A 22507-nucleotide genomic window follows, 5' to 3' on the forward strand; every position below is an offset into this window, starting at 1 on the left:
TATTTAGTTTTCTTTTAATTTTTTTATATTTTTGTTTTGTACTTTATATAAGAATCTCTTATAGATCTCATTGACCGTTGATTATCTAACATAGTATGAGAGCCTTCATCTAACATTTCGTTAGGGGATCTTAATCTAGAGAAAAGGAGGGAAGGAGGGGGAGACCACTTAATAAACTTATAGAATTATAAAATTAGCAGGAATATATACAAAAATTTGTAGTCATACTAGGTGTGTTTGTAACAAGTTTTTTCTGTATATATTACATATAGCAATAGACCACTTAGAAAATAAATAAAAATAATAATAATAATAATAAATGTAAATAAAAATAAACATAAATATAGATATATATAAGAGTAAATAAATATAAATATAAATTAAAATTAGAAATAAAACAAAACAGAAAAGAACCTAATATTAGTTTTGATAGGAGACCAGATTTATAATGAAGTATCAGAGATTCATATCTAAAATATTTTCTAGTACCTATACATATATACAGTTGTTTCAGACATATATTATCATAAAAGATAAAGAGTTTTATAATTTTGCATTATTTAATTATATTTATGAAATATGTAATATATCTAGATGTCTATGTTTCGTGTATAGGGTTAGAACAAGCAGAGGATATTATCGGGGATAGTATTGGTATTCTCATATGCCAAACTAATGCAGAGTAATCCTTAAATTTAATTAAGGGCGAAAGGGAAAGCATCAAAACCATTTATCGAAGATTATTTTTGTTTATGTTTATGTGTACTTCCCAAAATAATATGCAAAAAAATATAGTAAAAATATATATGGGAAGTATATATACATAGGGAAGCAGAGAGAGAGAAACTTATCAATATACCATATTTCAATTTTTTCAGATGTTATTGAGCTCTATATTGTCGTTAAGACCAACCGGGAATAAGGTACCCAATGAAAAGATCCAGTAGGCTTCCCGGGCACATAGTCTTTCATAGCGATCACCTCCTCTTGCGGTCTGTTCTATGTGCTCTATACCTTGTATTTTTAATACTCGATGATCCCCATTATGTTTATTTTTTATGTGTTTGGAAAGTGAATGTTTTAGAAATCCCTTCATCACGTTCCTTCTGTGCTCAAGGAATCTCGTGTTGAGTGTACGTATAGTGCGTCCCACATATTGGGAGCCGCAAATACAAGTTATTAAGTAGATTACATACGATGTTTGACAATTGATATAGCTTTTAATGGGAAAAGTGGAACCAGAATGAGTGGACTGAAAGGAGGTAGAAGGTCCTTTTATGTGCTCGCATGTCATACATTTGTTTCTTTTACATCTAAAAAAGCCCTTTGTCGTCTCTTTATTTAGTACATCACTATTTCTGTTTTCTCTGAAATGGCTTGGTGACAAAATGTCTTTTAAGGTGTTATTCTTTTTAAAGACTATTTTTGGTTCATCATCCAAGTATGGGGCTAGTAAGTTGTCACACTTCAATATCCTATGATTCTTCTTGATAATTTCTCTCAACTCTTCTGAGTGTGTGTTAAACTTAGTTATAAATATGGGTTTATCTGAAAAAGTTGCTTTAGGGGTTACTTTGGTTTTTAAGAGAGTAGATCTCTCTATGCTCCCAGTTTCTTTTTTGGCTTTCTCTAGAAGCCATTCTGGGTAACCCTGTTCAATGAAAGTTTCTGTCATTTCTTTTGATTGGTTTTCAAATAGTATTACATCAGAGCAATTTCTTTTTAATCTACAATACTGATTTTTGGGGATATTGTATATCCATGGTTTATAATGGCAGCTACGGAAATTTAAATAGCCACCATTGTCAACATCTTTTTTATATGTTGAAGTTTTAATTTTGTTGTTTTCTATTGAGATAGCTATATCCAAGAAGTTTATGTGTGATTGGTCCATAGTGGAAGTGAATTTGTATAGGTACTAGAAAATATTTTAGATATGAATCTCTGATACTTCATTATAAATCTGGTCTCCTATCAAAACTAATATTAGGTTCTTTTCTGTTTTGTTTTATTTCTAATTTTAATTTATATTTATATTTATTTACTCTTATATATATCAATATATGTGCGTCCCAATATGTGGGACGCACTATACGTACACTCAACACGAGATTCCTTGAGCACAGAAGGAACGTGATGAAGGGATTTCTAAAACATTCACTTTCCAAACACATAAAAAATAAACATAATGGGGATCATCGAGTATTAAAAATACAAGGTATAGAGCACATAGAACAGACCGCAAGAGGAGGTGATCGCTATGAAAGACTATGTGCCCGGGAAGCCTACTGGATCTTTTCATTGGGTACCTTATTCCCGGTTGGTCTTAACGACAATATAGAGCTCAATAACATCTGAAAAAATTGAAATATGGTATATTGATAAGTTTCTCTCTCTCTGCTTCCCTATGTATATATACTTCCCATATATATTTTTACTATATTTTTTTGCATATTATTTTGGGAAGTACACATAAACATAAACAAAAATAATCTTCGATAAATGGTTTTGATGCTTTCCCTTTCGCCCTTAATTAAATTTAAGGATTACTCTGCATTAGTTTGGCATATGAGAATACCAATACTATCCCCGATAATATCCTCTGCTTGTTCTAACCCTATACACGAAACATAGACATCTAGATATATTACATATTTCATAAATATAATTAAATAATGCAAAATTATAAAACTCTTTATCTTTTATGATAATATATGTCTGAAACAACTGTATATATGTATAGGTACTAGAAAATATTTTAGATATGAATCTCTGATACTTCATTATAAATCTGGTCTCCTATCAAAACTAATATTAGGTTCTTTTCTGTTTTGTTTTATTTCTAATTTTAATTTATATTTATATTTATTTACTCTTATATATATCTATATTTATGTTTATTTTTATTTACATTTATTATTATTATTATTTTTATTTATTTTCTAAGTGGTCTATTGCTATATGTAATATATACAGAAAAAACTTGTTACAAACACACCTAGTATGACTACAAATTTTTGTATATATTCCTGCTAATTTTATAATTCTATAAGTTTATTAAGTGGTCTCCCCCTCCTTCCCTCCTTTTCTCTAGATTAAGATCCCCTAACGAAATGTTAGATGAAGGCTCTCATACTATGTTAGATAATCAACGGTCAATGAGATCTATAAGAGATTCTTATATAAAGTACAAAACAAAAATATAAAAAAATTAAAAGAAAACTAAATATTTTGAAGAGACATGATGGGACTCGAACCGGTCTCCCATCGTGATGACTGGTCGTAGTCGGAATCCCTACCACTGAGCTATGCCAGCTCCACATTAAAATAAGTGCCAATAGATCTATTTATCCTTGGTCTAAATACTCTAATAAAAATCGTTCGCAGATGCCTTTAAAACTTAATATTGAAAATCATTGTTTTATTGTTATATATACATAGTTTTCTATTGTATAGATGAAATTCGAATTATTACTATAAGTATATTTGAGTCCACACTGTTTAACTACAGAAATACACACTCTGATTGCCTGACCCGTAATGAATCTACAGGTGCAGCTTAATTGCTGCTAAAGGCTGATTGGCCAAACCACCTTTTTATACCTGGGCAGGTAACCAGCCAAATACCTTCTGATGAAACCGTCAGTATATGCAGACGGAGAAATGCGTCAAGGATTCATTGCATCCGACTTTCCAGATATACCAGACTGCCTCTGAATGATCCATTAGCCTTCTACATCGTTGTGATTGGACTCTGTTATCCGCTGTACCATTAACCTTCTACACCTTTGTGATTGGACTCTGTTACCCGCTGTACCATACCATCGTATTCCACGTCCCCGATCCGAGTGCCACTCCAAGTACGTCTGTCCATCAGGACGCCCGGGCTACTATCCACCTCCTGCGACTTGACAGCTCCCAGCGCCAGCCCTTCTCCATCTGGGGCCACGCTGGTTGTCAGCAGCACACTTCGCGGCTTGTTAGCTCCCAGCGCCAGCCCTTCTCCATCTCGGGGCCACGCTGGTTGTAGCGGACGAGCGGACGCCCGGTTCACAGAGTCTGCTCCCGGTGCCGGCTTATCAACATCAGGCTACACCGGTTGAAGCGGACACCTGTGACGAGTGAAATAACATCGCAAGCGGACAGGGACAGCAAGTGGTAATATTTAAGTCTCTACACACGAACTTAGACTTTGTGTCAACTAAATACCAATCTCTATAAAGAAAGTTACAAGCTGATCTTTATAAGGATCCACACTCTGAACAGAGGCACTCTTTCAATATTCATGTTTTAATACATAAGTCGGATGCACATTTATATAGTATATACTTTGTATTTGCATATGCATTTTTTAATTATTGTGTATTTTTTATTATAATGTATTGTCTAAATATATTCATTATTTTTTATTGAGTAAAAACAAATAGATCAACACAGTGCGCGCTCTCTTTATTTAATTTAGTTCTTTTCATTTGATTCTAGAAAGGCATTTCAGTCCTTCTAGGTATTTGGGAGCAGCCTATCAAGCTGTGGACCTCTTTACATATATATATACACTTATTTAAATATTTAACCCATTGCGCCTGATATTTTCCATTTTAGTGGTTAATATTTTTCCTGTCTTTTGTTCTTATAAGTTTGGGCTGCACTGTTTTGATCCAATGGCATCTTCGAACGTTGGAGATAGGAATAGGAGAAGAGACAGGCTGATGTTTGGCACGTCAGATAAAACTGTTGAAATTCCAGATAGTAATACACCCAATATGTCTCTATTGTTTAATAAATTGGAGGATTTAATCAAGGTAGAAACCAGACACTGGTTAGATAAAAAAATGCTGCAGAAATATCTATCAGAAAAGATGATACCTAGAGGTCTGAGGATCTTTAAAACATGTTCTTTCAAAGAGGATGAGGATTTAACTAATAAATGGAACGACATATTGGACAAATGCTCCTTTAATTTAATGGAACTCCTTGTCTCACATCGTGACAATAAGATCAACTCCACGAATGTTGAGATTAAAAAAGTACAAAATCTCTTGGAACCCTTTAGGATAAAAGCGGAGTTCAATGATTATGATGTAAAATTGAACCAAAATATAGAGGAGTTTGAATACTCCCTAATTAAATTCAAAAACAATAAACTATCAAGAGATAATCTTGATTATAAGAACAATCAAGTCCGCTCTTATAATAGAGGGTTCCAAAATAGAGAAAATAGATATATTCCCCCTCAATATGGACAAAAATTTAATGACAACGAATATTCAAATAGGAGTCCTGTACCGAGAAATGATAACAGGCCAAATTATACACAACCACGCAGGAGAAGTTCTAATGGGAGAGGGCCCTATAGAAAAACCTCCTCCTCACATGTGGAATACCACAATCGAGGAGCTAGGCCTAAAACTGGGTATCAACACCCCAAACAGGGACAAGAGACCATAAATCCACTCCCTTTAGAAACCTCAACGTTTTTTTTAGAAAAAGACCTCTATCCAATTTGGAAGACAGGGAACAGATACCAAATCTTGAGCCAAGAAACACCAAAGAGAAAAGGGTTAGATTCAGGGGAACCAGAGGAGGAAGGAAAAAGGCTTTCCAAAAACTTAAGAAGGGATTAAGAGATAAGGGCATTTTTAACCTTTCCACTAGAGAACTCAGTGAGAGTGAAAAAGCAGTTATCTCCAAAGGGTTGAAATTTGCCCCTTCAAAACAACCACAACTATTTGATCTTTTCGTAGAATTAAACAGGTACACTAGGGACTTATGTAGAAAGAGATATTTTATCAATCAGGGAACAAATATAACCAATACATCGTCAAACCAAATTGGATTGGATATTTCTGACAATCAGGCCCTAAGAATCCTTAAAGATCTAGAACAGGAGAATAATACTAACATGCTTCCCATTTTTGATCTTGAAAATCCAACAAGAAATAAAATTCTAAAAAAGAAGTCAGAATTTTACCCTATGCAACACAAAAGTGGCTGCATAGAAGCATTTTATTCATTAACAATGAAAGACTTTAATGAATTCTGCAAGAAGGTCAATCAGAAAAAATTTAAAAAGAAAAGTAATTTACATCCAAATGAGCAATTTGCTTTAAAAAAGTTGAAGGAGGACAGTCTAATTACAATCAAAGCCGCAGATAAAGGCGGAGGTGTGGTAATACAGAATACCACTGATTATATCGAAGAAGCCCTCCGCCAACTTAACAACACTAAATTCTACTCGATACTAAAGACGGATCCTACTAATATGTATTGTCAAGAGCTTAAGTCATTATTGACTGGAGCCGTAGAAGGAGGAGCTATATCCAAGAAGGAATATCACTACATCTACAATCCATACCCCAAAATAGCCACTTACTACCACTTACCTAAAATCCACAAGTCACTCACCTCACCCCCTGGTCGCCCCATAATTTCCGGTGTTGGGTCCCTCACGACTAATTTGTCCGCTTTTGTTGATACACACTTACAAGATTTAGTTTTTGCACTTCCATCACATATTAAAGACACCACTCAGTTTCTGAAACTTATTATGGACATCGACTGGCAACCTGATTATGTACTAATGACATGCGATGTTGAGTCATTATACTCTAATATTCCGCATAAAAAAGGCATTTTAGCCTTACAACACTATCTAGACTCTGATGGTGGTCTTAGTGATGAAAGAAAAACTTTTATTTTACAATCCGTTCACTTCATTCTCACGCACAATTATTTCACGTTTAATGGTGTTTTTTATTTACAGTCACTTGGGACTGCCATGGGCACCAGGTTCGCCCCTAGCTTTGCAAATTTATATATGGGACAATTTGAGGAACAACATGTGTGGCAAAGTCCATACAGGGCGAACCTGGTGTGCTATGGCAGATATATCGATGATTTATTTTTCATTTGGCAGGGGGACACCACTTTAGCGCAAACTTTTTTAAATTCACTCAACACTAACACTTTTGGTTTAAAATTCACTTCCACTATGGACCAATCACACATAAACTTCTTGGATATAGCTATCTCAATAGAAAACAACAAAATTAAAACTTCAACATATAAAAAAGATGTTGACAATGGTGGCTATTTAAATTTCCGTAGCTGCCATTATAAACCATGGATATACAATATCCCCAAAAATCAGTATTGTAGATTAAAAAGAAATTGCTCTGATGTAATACTATTTGAAAACCAATCAAAAGAAATGACAGAAACTTTCATTGAACAGGGTTACCCAGAATGGCTTCTAGAGAAAGCCAAAAAAGAAACTGGGAGCATAGAGAGATCTACTCTCTTAAAAACCAAAGTAACCCCTAAAGCAACTTTTTCAGATAAACCCATATTTATAACTAAGTTTAACACACACTCAGAAGAGTTGAGAGAAATTATCAAGAAGAATCATAGGATATTGAAGTGTGACAACTTACTAGCCCCATACTTGGATGATGAACCAAAAATAGTCTTTAAAAAGAATAACACCTTAAAAGACATTTTGTCACCAAGCCATTTCAGAGAAAACAGAAATAGTGATGTACTAAATAAAGAGACGACAAAGGGCTTTTTTAGATGTAAAAGAAACAAATGTATGACATGCGAGCACATAAAAGGACCTTCTACCTCCTTTCAGTCCACTCATTCTGGTTCCACTTTTCCCATTAAAAGCTATATCAATTGTCAAACATCGTATGTAATCTACTTAATAACTTGTATTTGCGGCTCCCAATATGTGGGACGCACTATACGTACACTCAACACGAGATTCCTTGAGCACAGAAGGAACGTGATGAAGGGATTTCTAAAACATTCACTTTCCAAACACATAAAAAATAAACATAATGGGGATCATCGAGTATTAAAAATACAAGGTATAGAGCACATAGAACAGACCGCAAGAGGAGGTGATCGCTATGAAAGACTATGTGCCCGGGAAGCCTACTGGATCTTTTCATTGGGTACCTTATTCCCGGTTGGTCTTAACGACAATATAGAGCTCAATAACATCTGAAAAAATTGAAATATGGTATATTGATAAGTTTCTCTCTCTCTGCTTCCCTATGTATATATACTTCCCATATATATTTTTACTATATTTTTTTGCATATTATTTTGGGAAGTACACATAAACATAAACAAAAATAATCTTCGATAAATGGTTTTGATGCTTTCCCTTTCGCCCTTAATTAAATTTAAGGATTACTCTGCATTAGTTTGGCATATGAGAATACCAATACTATCCCCGATAATATCCTCTGCTTGTTCTAACCCTATACACGAAACATAGACATCTAGATATATTACATATTTCATAAATATAATTAAATAATGCAAAATTATAAAACTCTTTATCTTTTATGATAATATATGTCTGAAACAACTGTATATATGTATAGGTACTAGAAAATATTTTAGATATGAATCTCTGATACTTCATTATAAATCTGGTCTCCTATCAAAACTAATATTAGGTTCTTTTCTGTTTTGTTTTATTTCTAATTTTAATTTATATTTATATTTATTTACTCTTATATATATCTATATTTATGTTTATTTTTATTTACATTTATTATTATTATTATTATTTTTATTTATTTTCTAAGTGGTCTATTGCTATATGTAATATATACAGAAAAAACTTGTTACAAACACACCTAGTATGACTACAAATTTTTGTATATATTCCTGCTAATTTTATAATTCTATAAGTTTATTAAGTGGTCTCCCCCTCCTTCCCTCCTTTTCTCTAGATTAAGATCCCCTAACGAAATGTTAGATGAAGGCTCTCATACTATGTTAGATAATCAACGGTCAATGAGATCTATAAGAGATTCTTATATAACAAAAATATAAAAAAATTGAAAGAAAACTGAATATTTTGAAGAGACATGATGGGACTCGAACCGGTCTCCCATCGTGATGACTGGTCGTAGTCGGAATCCCTACCACTGAGCTACGCCAGCTCCACATTAAAATAAGTGCCAATAGATCTATTTATCCTTGGTCTAAATACTCTCCTAAAAATCGTTCGCAGATGCCTTTAGAACTTAATATTGAAAATCATTGTTTTATTGTTATATATACATAGTTTTCTATTGTATAGATGAAATTCGAATTATTACTATAAGTATATTTGAGTCCACACTGTTTAACTACAGAAATACACACTCTGATTGCCTGACCCGTAATGAATCTACAGGTGCGGCTTAATTGCTGCTAAAGGCTGATTGGCCAAACCACCTTTTTATACCTGGGCAGGTAACCAGCCAAATACCTTCTGATGAAACCGTCAGTATATGCAGACGGAGAAACGCGTCAAGGATTCATTGCATCCGACTTTCCAGATATACCAGACTGCCTCTGAATGATCCATTAGCCTTCTACATCGTTGTGATTGGACTCTGTTATCCGCTGTACCATTAACCTTCTACACCTTTGTGATTGGACTCTGTTACCCGCTGTACCATACCATCGTATTCCACGTCCCCGATCCGAGTGCCACTCCAAGTACGTCTGTCCATCAGGACGCCCGGGCTACTATCCACCTCCTGCGACTTGACAGCTCCCAGCGCCAGCCCTTCTCCATCTGGGGCCACGCTGGTTGTCAGCAGCACACTTCGCGGCTTGTTAGCTCCCAGCGCCAGCCCTTCTCCATCTCGGGGCCACGCTGGTTGTAGCGGACGAGCGGACGCCCGGTTCACAGAGTCTGCTCCCGGTGCCGGCTTATCAACATCAGGCTACACCGGTTGAAGCGGACACCTGTGACGAGTGAAATAACATCGCAAGCGGACAAGGACAGCAAGTGGTAATATTTAAGTCTCTACACACGAACTTAGACTTTGTGTCAACTAAATACCAATCTCTATAAAGAAAGTTACAAGCTGATCTTTATAAGGATCCACACTCTGAACAGAGGCACTCTTTCAATATTCATGTTTTAATACATAAGTCGGATGCACATTTATATAGTATATACTTTGTATTTGCATATGCATTTTTAATTATTGTGTATTTTTTATTATAATGTATTGTCTAAATATATTCATTATTTTTTATTGAGTAAAAACAAATAGATCAACACAGTGCGCGCTCTCTTTATTTAACTTGTAGAGCACACTGTAAGAATAGGATTGTACGCTATCATTTACTAGTACACTATAATTTACTAGTACGCTATCATTTACATGAGTATTTTAAGTTCCGAATCAAACCACATCCAGGTCAGGTCATTTTGGGGTCCCATTTGGAAATGAAGCCTAGCTCAGGTCATCTTTGGCTAAATTCGGATTCTGGCTCTAAAAAACTAATTTTGAGTGTTTTGGATTCCATGTATGTCCTTCCCTCATAATTCACATTGGAAATGAAATTAGTATTATTGATGTTACTAATACTGAAGGAACAAAAATGTGTCCAAATTATAGTATCTGCTTTTAGCAATTTTTATTAAATCCAGATTCAAACCCAAAATGTTTGATGGAGGGCAAAAACCAAAACATGAAGGTAATTTAGAACCAAAACCAAAATAGTCTTTGCACATCTATTATTTACTACTTACTGTAAGAACATTTTAAGGATAAAATACATCTGGCTGAACAGGTTGTAAGTATAAATTTGCCTATACAATTTTTAATTCCCATTAAACAATTTTGGATCTAATAGCAAAGTTCAGCAGAAGTGAAAACACCATTAATGCTGAGCCTAATCAATATCTCATCAGCCAATCTAGAAAGGCAGAGAACTCGTTTAGAACCTTCAACTTGGACATTATTTACTTGTATAACCATCCAATACACACATTATGGCCCACAAGATCCAGCTGTTCCATGTGAGCAGTGAACAGACAGATCTTCCTTGTTTGGCCACATCTATGTAACCATTCACCCCAGATAAATAGTATTTTATGCCCCTTTCCCACTGCAGCTAAAAAACGGTAAATTGCCGATTTTCAGCGCAATTTACCGTTTTAAGGCTGCAGTGGGAAAGTGCCAGAGTTGAAATACCGTTTAAAGCTAAATGGTATTTCAACCCGTTTTTAAAGCAGAATCCTACACGTTAAAATAATGTTTAAGAGGCAGTGGGAATGCCTCTTAAACGTTATTTAGCCTCCAGGCAGTCCCAGTGCCTGATGAGACCTAGTAGTTCTCACGGTACTTCTTTACTTTCACGGTGCCACTAGATTAGATATCGCGGTCATCGCGGGCATTGAATGCACTAAAAAATCGGGTGCGACGCGATGCCCGCGATGCCCGCGATTTCCCATAGGGACCAATGTTAAATTTCTCAATTGACACGATTTTTCTGTTCAATGCCTCAATTGACACGATTTTTCCATAGGAATCAATGTTAAATGGCCCACAGAGGCCAAATAGACACCCTGAAGTGTGAAATGGCCCCCACAATTGTTAACGCCACCCCACGATCAACGTGAACCCGAAGCGTGGCGAGCGCAGCGAGCCCGCGAGGGGCGGCGGTACGCATCCTACGACCTTTTCATACCCCCACTATCCACGTCGGCGTGGAGTTGAGAATAGAATAGTGTGGCGAGCGCAGCGAGCCCCGCGAGGGGACGAGGACACCTGTGAAGCCCGCGAAGGGACGCGTTTACCTGTGAAGGTATCCGCGTCCCCTCGCGGGGCTCGCTGCGCTCGCCACGCTTCGGGCTCGGTGGCTCGCTGCGCTCGCCACACTATTCTATTCTCAACTCCACGCCGACGTGGATAGTGGGGGTATGAAAAGGTCGGAGGACGCGTACCGCCGCCCCTCGCGGGCTCGCTGCGCTCGCCACGCTTCGGGTTCACGTTGATCGTGGGGTGGCGTTAACAATTGTGGGGGCCATTTCACACTTCAGGGTGGCTATTTGGCCTCTGTGGGCCATTTAACATTGTTTCCTATGGAAAAATCGTGTCAATTGAGGCATTGAACAGCAAAATCGGGTCAATTGAGAAATTTAACATTGGTCCCTATGGGAAATCGCGGGCATCGCGGGCATCGCGTCGCACCCGATTTTTAGTGCATTCAATGGCCGCGATGCCCGCGATTTCTAGTGGCGCCGTGAAAGTACAGAAGTACCGTTCTCACTTTGTGCATGTGTAATGAGTGCACGTGCATAATAAAGAGCAGCTCATTACATATGCGCATATGTAATGAGCGGCTCATTAGTATGCACGTGCACTCATTACATATGCGCAAAGTGAGAACTACTAGTTCTCATCAGGCACTGGGACTGCCTGTACCCTGCATGGACCCCCGCTGCCTCCCCACTGCCCTGCATCCCCGTGCAGGTAAGTACAAGGGGAGGGGAGGTGGGGGCACAGGGCAGGTACGGGGGGTTAGGCACTCTTTACACTTGGGAAGGGGGGGAGGGATTAGGCACTCTTTACACTGGGGAGGGGTTAGGCACTCTACATTTTACACGGTTCACTGCAATGGGAATGGTACTTAAATGGTATTTAAAACGGTAATCTGCTGCAGTGGTAATGCTAATACCGTTTTAAATACCATTTAAGATTACCAGTACTTTAAACTGGTCTGCAGTGGGAACGCAGCATCACATCTGCTTGTGTATGACTTTCTCATTTTGAGACCTTTTACAGGAAAAATGAAAAAATGTCAGAATGCGTGTTCAATGCCTAAATCCTAGTTTTTACCAGGTTGATTTTGATTCCATTTACATATTAACATTTACTTGATGATATTCCTTTTTTTGGGTTCCAGGAGTCAGCACTTTTGTAGCAAATTCTGAACTACTGGGGTCAATGAATATTAGAAAAATATTGAAACCTGCTACAATTACAATAGATACATATGATCTCTTAAAGTTATACCACAGATCAGAACCAGCTTGACATGCCTTATAAACAGAATAATGTGTGCAAAAATATGTCTCAATGGAATGCAGTCTTATAAGCAATCACATTTTGGAACAGAGAAACAATGAATAGCTTTCTTGGAAAGATGAGTATTACATTGTGTAATTGTTCTAAGTGTTTTGTTGTGGCAGGTAGACCAGTTTGAAAAACTGGGCTAATAATCTTTGGATATTGGTTTATAAGAGAAAAACAAATTCAAATGATTTTATATTTTAATTCCTCATAGTCTCCAGTGGCTTAACTACAGAGGGTGCAGGGGATGCAGCTGCTATTAGCCCCGGGGGCTTGGGGGGCCCCAAGGACCAGCTAGCTATCTCCTGCACCCTGCTTTTAGTTAATGTCTTTATTTTTCATGTTGAGTATTGGGAGCAGCGCGCTGGGAGGTTGGAGGTAGTACGGTGGGAGTACAGTGCGGGGGAGGGGGGTATGTGTAGTGGGCCAGGGGGAGAGAGAACGAAGTAAGTGTAGCGTGTGCTAGGTGCGCACAGGTGGGGAGAGTATGTGTAGCGTTCCGGGCGGGCAGCGTATGTGCAGCGTGTATGTGCAGTGTGTCGGGCGGGAGCTCAGGGGAGTAACCTGCACTACATGTTCCTGATGAAGGACCACCAGGTCTGAAATGCATTGAGCAACTGTACCCGTGACTGGAGTGACAGTACCGCCAAAGTGCAACCTTTAAATATATTGTTCCCCCCTGTGTCATAAAGGAGTCGCACTATGTCATTTCTTTTCTAGAAAAGCACTAAGGGATCAATACATCACTCGTGAAAAAGAACTGGGTATCTGATATCTCCATACAGGAGAAACTTTGGCACTTTAAAGTGTAAGTGTCAATACATTGTATCTCTCCCACCTTAGCGCCAGGAACACCAACAATCTTTTCTGTTGTACTACATGAGAGCTGCTGCTGGTGGAGCCTGCTTGTTGTTAGGTAGACCCGCGTCCAGAAACAGGAAGCTTTCTCAGCAGCAAGGCGCGAAGCCCCAGATGTGAGAGGACTGGAGAGGTCAGTTTATTGAAGAAGCAAGCAACAGCAGCAGCGAGATCTGGAAGTAGAGTTCTGCTGTGTGGTGAGCTGAGCAAAGTCTCATTAATAAAAACTTCTTGTGACTGGTTGGTCCGTACACATTAAGCAATATATTGAGTAATATTGCTCATCTTGGTATAAGTGATATCAATCATTACATCGCCCAGTGTGTACACTCCGCATGCTGGACAATGCACTAATGCCCTCTGTCATCTGTGCTGGGAGTGCACTGATAAGGAGAGCCATGCTGTATGGCCACCACTTAGCGCCTTTCCCCTCTGTCCTTGTGCTAAAACTCCTCTCTCCTGTCCAGTCTGACCCCTGTCAGCTCTGTTGTCACCCCTCTCTTCTGCCCCCTCTGTTCTGTCCCTGTCACCTCTATCCTGGTCCTGTCACAACGGTATTTTTTTTTAAACATATGAGGTCCAACAACTTTTTTTTAAAACCTTTCGGTACCAATAGCCCCCCCCCCCCCCCCCCCTTATTGGCACCGAAAGTTAAAAAAAAAAAGTTATTGGACCCCATATGTTAAAAATATTAAGTATATTTGCAAGTAGAGACATAACCAGTCCAGAAATAGAATTGGTGACCCCCTATATTCAAAGTAAGGAAACTCTGAAAACCAGAAACACAGATCAAAAATATAAGGGAATGGCTTCATGGGGAAGGGGCGTGCTCACAGCTTATTGCGAATTCACATTATACCACAAAGTAGTGTCCGGTATTCAAATGATAGCACACAATGGGGCAGATGTATTAAGCCTTAACAAGAGATAAATGCAAGGGTGATAAAGAGAGATAAACGTCCAGCCAATCATCTCCTAACTGCCATGTTACAGGCTGTGTTTGAAAAAAGTCAGTAAGGAACTGATTGGCTGGATGTTTCTCTCTCTTCATCACCCTTGCATTTATCTCTTGTAAAGGCTTTATACATCTGCCCCATAAGTGCCACTTACACAAGTTACACCACAGAAGAGCCCCATATATTTATTATTTATTAACAGTTTCTTATATAGCACATACATATTATGCAGAGAATATTTGAACATTCACATCAGTCCCTGCTCCAGTGGAGCTTACAGTCTATGTTCCCTACCACATGTACACGCACCCACAGACATTCTAGTCTTAATTTGTTGGGAGCCAATTAGCCTACCAGTATATTTTTGGATTGTGGGAGGAAACCAGAGTACCCGGAAGAAACCCACGCAAGCACGGGGAGAATATACAAACTCCGCACAGTTAGAGCCATGATGGGGATCAAACCCATGACCTCAGAGCTGTGAAGCAGTAATGCTAACCATTACACCATCCGTACTGCCCATATACATTATATGCCATAGTAGAGCCCTTTTCACAAGTGACAACCCCCCTTTAAAGTTTCTATATATATATGGACCCGAGACCGCCCTTACAAACAAATCACTTTTATACAGCAAAGAGACTGCAGGAGTTAATTCCCAACCCAATGTACATGGAGTACACCACTAGTTACAGATCTACAATACCACTAGTTTACAGGCACCCCACACAGAAACTCAGGGATCATATGTACTTGTAGCACTAGCCAGCTGTCTATCACTTAACCGTCTTCAATAGAACCACCACCGTCTTCTCTTATTATTGATATTCACATTATTATGACAACTAGTTAAATTGTAGGGTAAGATTGCTTGTTTTTGTTTGTTTTAAATTCTGTCAAATAAAGTTTTTGGAACACATTTTTCAAGTTGCTATTGGTCTATTACAGAAAAACTAGATACATGTATTAGGAAGACATATTATCGACATATTATCTACATTTATAGTACATAGAAAAATATTACATCCAAAAATATAATGTTATTTTCCTTACTAGCAGATTTAAAGGAACCAAATAAGCACTAGATATATATTACAGTGTATACCTATTAATTTTCATTTTTAACATAAATTGATCTGGTTCTATGCAATGTATGTATCGGTTAATCATCGCCATTGCATTGGGAAAAGTCCATATGAATTTCAAAACTGAACCAATACACAGCAAAAGAAGATATCGCTACTACTGTACGTTGATGTGTGAAGCGGAAAAGCCAGGTTAATTATTTATTTATGTATTTTCCTTGTAACTACACAACAAATACATAGTAACCATATAGTTTGTGAGGTTGAAAAAACACATTAGTCCATCAAGTTCAACCTATAACTGTTCTCCTGCTTTGTAAAGGACCCCGATGAGGTTACCGTCAATTCATTATAAACCACAGTTCTCAATGACATCAAGTAGCTGTCCAATCTGAGTCCACTATAGTACATTATAATTAGTGAGTTTACACCTTGATATTATTTTCGGTACTTGTTTCCTAGCACGGCGCCCACGATATTTATCTTATGGCATCGGGTCTATCTGATCGGGTCGCATCGCATGCAACCCGATTGCATGCGATGCGATTGTACAGTCACCCTGATGGGTGATTAGTATGTTAAATACACCCCCAGACCCGATTTTTTCATTGTACAGGCACCCTGATGGGTGATTATTGGTACTTGTGAGTTATCCGGGCGCCCGATGTGGTCATCGCATGCCATTATAATAAGCATACGATACGACGCGATGCGACGCGATTTTCCATCGCGTCGTATATCGTCGCATCGTATGCTTATTATAATGGCATGCGATGGGATACGATGCGACGCGACGCGATGTTTACACTTCCCGCCCATTTTTAAACCCGCCCTCTGGCACATCTGGCAGAAAATCAGTGTGAGGTAGTTTCCAGAGGAGAGAGCAAGTGTTTGAGTGAGAGAAATTGATTTTCAGCATTGTTGCATATTACTGAGGTGAATTATTGGACATTTACCCCAATATTGCCCCATTTGGCCCTTTACACCTGCCCCATTTCACCCCTTACACTATTATTGGCAAAATGGCTGTGGTTGATGGCATCTTCAGCCTCCCAAAAACAGAGGAAGAGACAGTCACATTCCTCCAGGAGAAAGGGCTGCTCCCATTGACTGCCACATGCCCAAATGGCCACCCTATGCGCCTGTCCCTGAAAGAACGCAAATGGCGCTGCTATATTAAAATCTGCAGCAAAAAGCAGACTCTGCGGGCCTCCCTGTTCTATCCTGGGTGCAGGCTCCCCTTCATGACGATCCTGCGGTTTATCTGGTGCTGGTGCAATGAACTCACATCCATTGAATTCTGTACCAAAAATCTAAAACTCTGCAATAAAAGCACCATTTTCTACAATGCCCTGATGCGGGAGGCATGCCAGTGTGATTTAATGGCACAGCCACAGCAACAGATTGGAGGCCCAGGGAAAATGGTGGAGGTCGATGAAAGCCTCTTTGTCAAACGCAAGGCCAATGTTGGCAGAGTACTCCCACAGCAGTGGGTGTTCGGAGGAGTGTGCCGGGAGACAGGAGACTGTTTTATGATTGCAGTTCCGAAAAGAGATGCACCCACTCTCATTGGTGCAATTGTGCAGCACGTGGCACCTGGCAGCACCATCGTAAGTGATTGCTGGCGTGCCTATCAAACCAGTGAACTGGAGCGGGCTGGTTACAGCCACTTGCGGGTTAATCACCGCTTCAACTTCGTCGACCCAGAGACTGGTGCACACACGCAGAATATTGAGCGACTTTGGGGGTGTGCCAAATGGCGCAACAAACGCCAGCGGGGAACAGCACGCCATCATCTAGATTCCTATATGCAGGAATTCGTGTGGAGAAAATGCCTGGCGAGAGACAATGTATTTGAGCGTATTCTGCATGCGCTCACATTACTTGATAAATCATGATGTTGATAAATCATGATGTTGATTAAGATTATTGTGCTTTATGATTATTTGTTATGCTAATTTATTTCATTCTTATGTTAATTACACAGTTATTACCTTTAATTCAGTTGTCGTTAATGTGTCAGATATGCATGATATGGATGAATGATATTGGATGCTCACAGCCAACCCGAAGCGTGGCGAGCGCAGCGAGCCCGCGAGGGGCGGCGGTACGCGTCCTACGACCTTTTCATGCCCTACTATCCACTAGGGCGTGGAGTGAGAATATAATAGTGTGGCGAGCGCAGCGAGCCACCGAGCCCGAAGCGTGGCGAGCGCAGCGAGCCCCGCGAGGGGACACGGATACCTTCACAGGTAAGCGCGTCCCTTCGTGGGCTTCACAGGTGTCCACGTCACTGTGGACACCTGTGAAGCCCACGAAGGGACGCGCTTACCTGTGAAGGTATCCGTGTCCCCTCGCGGGGCTCGCTGCGCTCGCCACGCTTCGGGCTCGGTGGCTCGCTGCGCTCGCCACACTATTATATTCTCACTCCACGCCCTAGTGGATAGTAGGGCATGAAAAGGTCGTAGGACGCGTACCGCCGCCCCTCGCGGGCTCGCTGCGCTCGCCACGCTTCGGGTTCACGTTGATAGTGGAGTGGTGTTAACAATGGGGATGGGACTGACATTGTGTCACTTTTTGGGACACTTTATTGGGGGTTTTACACTGCAAAAATCGGGTGGTATCGCATCGCATCGCATCGCATGCCATGTGGTTAACATGCCATGCGATGCGACACTTTACATAGTACCCGATGTAAAATCGGGTTCGGGTGGTCATCTCGTCGCGTCGCATCGCATGCCATTTGGTTAACATACGATGCCATGCGATGCGACGCGATGCGCATACGACCAAAAATCGGGCGCCCGGATAACTCACAAGTACCTGATTATTATGTTAAATACACCCCCATTGTTAACGCCACCCCCACTATTAACGCCAACCCCAAGCGTGGCGTGCGCAGTGAACCCGCGAGGGGCGGCGGTACGCGTCCTCTGACCTTTTCATACCCCCACTATCCACGTCGGCGTGGAGTTGATTATATATAGTGTGGCGAGCGCAGCGAGCCACCGAGCCCGAACCGTGGCGAGTGCAGCGAGCCCCGTGAGGGGATGTGGATGACTTCACATATATTCTGCATCCCCTCGCCACGCTTCGGGCTTGGTGGCTCGTTGCGCTCGCCACACTATCTAAAATAAACTCCACGCCCGCACCGCTCCCTCTCACCTAATGTCTGTGCAGCCTCTTGCTGTGCTGTCCGGACCAGTGATCTCCTACTCCCTAGCCCCGTACTTCCCCTTCCAGGTGCAGGGAACAGGGGAGCCTTGCAGGCAGTCGAGCACAGGCGGAGGGGGATTGCCGCTGTGGACCCGCTGACACGTTGCCGGCTGCTTCACAAAGGGCAGCTCTTAACACAATGATGATATTGCATAACTTACGCATATGCAATTACTATGTGCAGCAAAGTGGGGCTGCAGATGTTAGTGCTTTCCCCCTAAGGTGGGGTTCTTGATGGGGGGGGGGGCAGAATTTGTGGGGAAAAAGTGACAGTTTAGAGGACTGACCGGCAGCTGTATAATTCCACACTCTTTACTGCACTCAGTAGCCTCCCGAGCATCCCTGTGATAGTGTCCTTGCACACTTGCTGCATCACACTTTGGGCCTGATTCTGGTTGATTCGTTAAGCAGTGTAAATTTGCTGCTTAGCGAGCCATCTAATGCCACCCACCGGAAGAGCGAATCGCCCCCGCCATAGTGTGAATGTCACTACCGCAATGCGAATGGATGTTTAACACAAACATCTATTCGCAGTGGAGCATACATGGGTAAAATCATTAGATGGTGGCTGACCCCTGAATGATTTTTCCCTTGTTCACAAATATAAGTCTTGACTGACCTATGTTTGCATCGGTCCCCAGTGTGAGTAGGCTGGGGACCAAGCAAACCAGAATCGGCCCTTTGTATGAATTTGTTCCTCAGCAGCAGGACAGGCGTCCCCATCTCATGCTTCATCACTTCTGACTGCTAGGATGTCTCCCAGGGGCAAAGTTCTTCCACCCCGCATCTTCTGTCTCTGTAGTCAACACCTCATTGCCCTCCGGGACGGACATGCACAGGGACTGTGGACTAATGCAATCAGGGATATTGTGACATTTAACAGGGTAATGAGAATCAAGCTCAGTCCACAAATCGGAATGCAGGGGGCTAAGCTGGGCTTGATTTATAGATGCCATAGGAGGGCTGACAGGCTGATGGCTAGTGTGTCGGTCCATTGTGCAAAAAAATCTTGTGAATAAAAGGGGGGGGGGCACATGCCTTGGTGCCCCCATAAAACCGCCACTGTTTTTATATATCCTCTCTGCAACCGTCTTTGCAAGACCATGAGAGCACATATGGTACCTATCAGGCCTAAAGTTCTCACAATGTAATAAGTACAATTTAAAGTTTCAATTCCATGAAAATTTCTGAATCACAAAAAAAATCAACTTTTAAATGTTTTCCCTGTAAAACATCTATAGGTTACAGCTAGTATACAGAGTGTCTAGGTATGCAAGCGTTTCATATCTGGTGCAGTATTTGACATACAGATGTACAAAGTGCCAGAGAACAGATAAATAATGAGAAGCGAAGAGATTCCCTTTAAGTTAAGTTTTAATACCTGTGATACAGCCCAAAGAGATGCAGTAATATGAGCTGTAAGTGGAGCCAACACTATAATCTGTAGCAGGCAATCCCTTGCCAGAGGGTGTTATGAGCATGTTGTTACTTTAACTCAATGATTTTGATGGGCTTCTTCCAACAATACCGAACAAAGACAACTGTACTATGTATTTTATGTTCTTTTTTAAAACATTTCAGCTTTGTTTTTGTGGTTAGCTTGCAACAATATTATAGCTGTGACTATCCTTTTGTTCATATAATATACATGCAAAGAAGTAGAATTTTGGAAAAATATCAAATGGGAAATAAAGTGCTATTGTTCTTGGTGGCAAATAGGAAGCAAACTGTTATGTGACCATGATGTTGTGGCTTATTAGGAGACTGATAGGGCAATGCCAATTGGAGATTCTTCAGTATAATTCATCTTTCCTTTCACTTTTCACAAATGGCCATAATTATTATAAAGGGTCAGTGACACAGTATGCGGCTCCTAGGTCGACAGTGAGTAGGTCGACCACTAATGGTTTACAGTGACTAGGTCGACACCTGTAAATGGTTGACATACCATAGGTCAGCATTGACAGAAGGTCAACACAATCTTAAGGTTGACATGGACATGATCGACACAAGTTTTTCACGTTTTTGTGGTGTAGACTGACTTGGTTCATTATTTACTTTCCAAGTGGGCCTAGAGTGAGAATACAATAGTGTGCCGAGGGCGCAGCGAGCCATGCGAGGGGACACGGTAATTTATATGGTGTCCATGTCAACGTATTTCGACATAGAGACCAAAAAACTCATGTGGACCTTTTGAGCTTTGAACACGTCCATGTAGACCTTAAGCTTGTGATGACCTTCTGGCAATGTCAACCTATGTTATAAGTTATAAGTGGTCGACCTAGTGACTGTCGACATTGTAGACATTGTCGACCCACTATACTGTAACCAGTGACACTAGTAAAGTCAGTGGCGTAACTATAGTCCCGCAGCCCCCGCGGTGGCAGGGATGCGCTAGGCAAGTGTGGGCGTCTGGGGGGTCTGCGGGACTATAGTTACCACCTGGTCCCGGCTCCCGACTCCTGCCCTCCCCCTCCTTACCCCATTGCCGCCGGCGCCGCTGCCTCTAACCCGACACGCAGATCTGTGTCGGGTGACGGGCGGTCCCCGGCTCCGGCTGCAGTGCTAATATAATAAGAGACACTCGGAAAATGGCTGCCCCCATAATGCTGTCCCTGACAGCAGACATGTCCCTGCATGCCCAGGGGGGGCTGCGATGCCGCCCCCCCGTCGGCGATCGCTGTGATTGGCTGTTCAGTGTGAACAGCCATTCACAGCGTTTTCCTGTGTTACCGGCGAATCAGACGCTCGGTAACACAGGTGTCAATCACCGCCGGGCGTCAGGGGGCATGAGGGGGTCATCGGTGACGACGACACCTCACCCCACCTGCCCCCAAGGCTGTGATTGGTCCGTGGGACCCACGGACCAATCACAGCCAAGGCGCGTGATTTAAACTAACGGTGACTGCACTGCAGACGCCATTCCGGTCTGGAATTGCGTGCAGAGCGGTCACCGTGCCAATCTGTCGTGATACATACCTGATCCTTGCCTGAAACTTACCTGATCACCGCTGATCACCGCTGGTAGCGTGCTGCCAGCAGCTGGATACTTCCTGGATCTTGTGACTTCTGTGTGTGCTGCTGCTGCAGTGTCATAGAGTCACAGATCGTGAGAGATAGGGACAGATAGTGACAGAGAGTGATAGAGAGTGATAGAGAGTGATAGAGAGTGCTATATTTTGTGTCTGCTGCACCCCCTTTTGTGCTGATCACTATATCTGAGGTGATCAGCAACTTTTTGGGGGTGCAGAGTTTTTTTTTTTATATATATACCTGTCAGTTGCAGCAAAGGTTGTGCTGCCTGTGCAACTGACTGCTGCCCCCCCCTGCTGCCCCCCCTTTTGTGCTGATTGTGCTGATTAATTAACTGATCAGCAACTTTTTGGGGGTCCAGGTTTTTTTTTTTTTATATATATATATACCTGTCAGTTGCACCAAAGGATGTGCTGCGTGTGCAACTGACTGCTGCCCCCCCTGCTGCCCCCCCTTTTGTGCTGGTCAGTTTAAATTA

The sequence above is a fragment of the Crinia signifera genome, chromosome 1 (assembly GCF_055691185.1).
Source record: "Crinia signifera chromosome 1, ASM5569118v1, whole genome shotgun sequence".
Taxonomy (NCBI): Eukaryota; Metazoa; Chordata; class Amphibia; order Anura; family Myobatrachidae; genus Crinia; species Crinia signifera.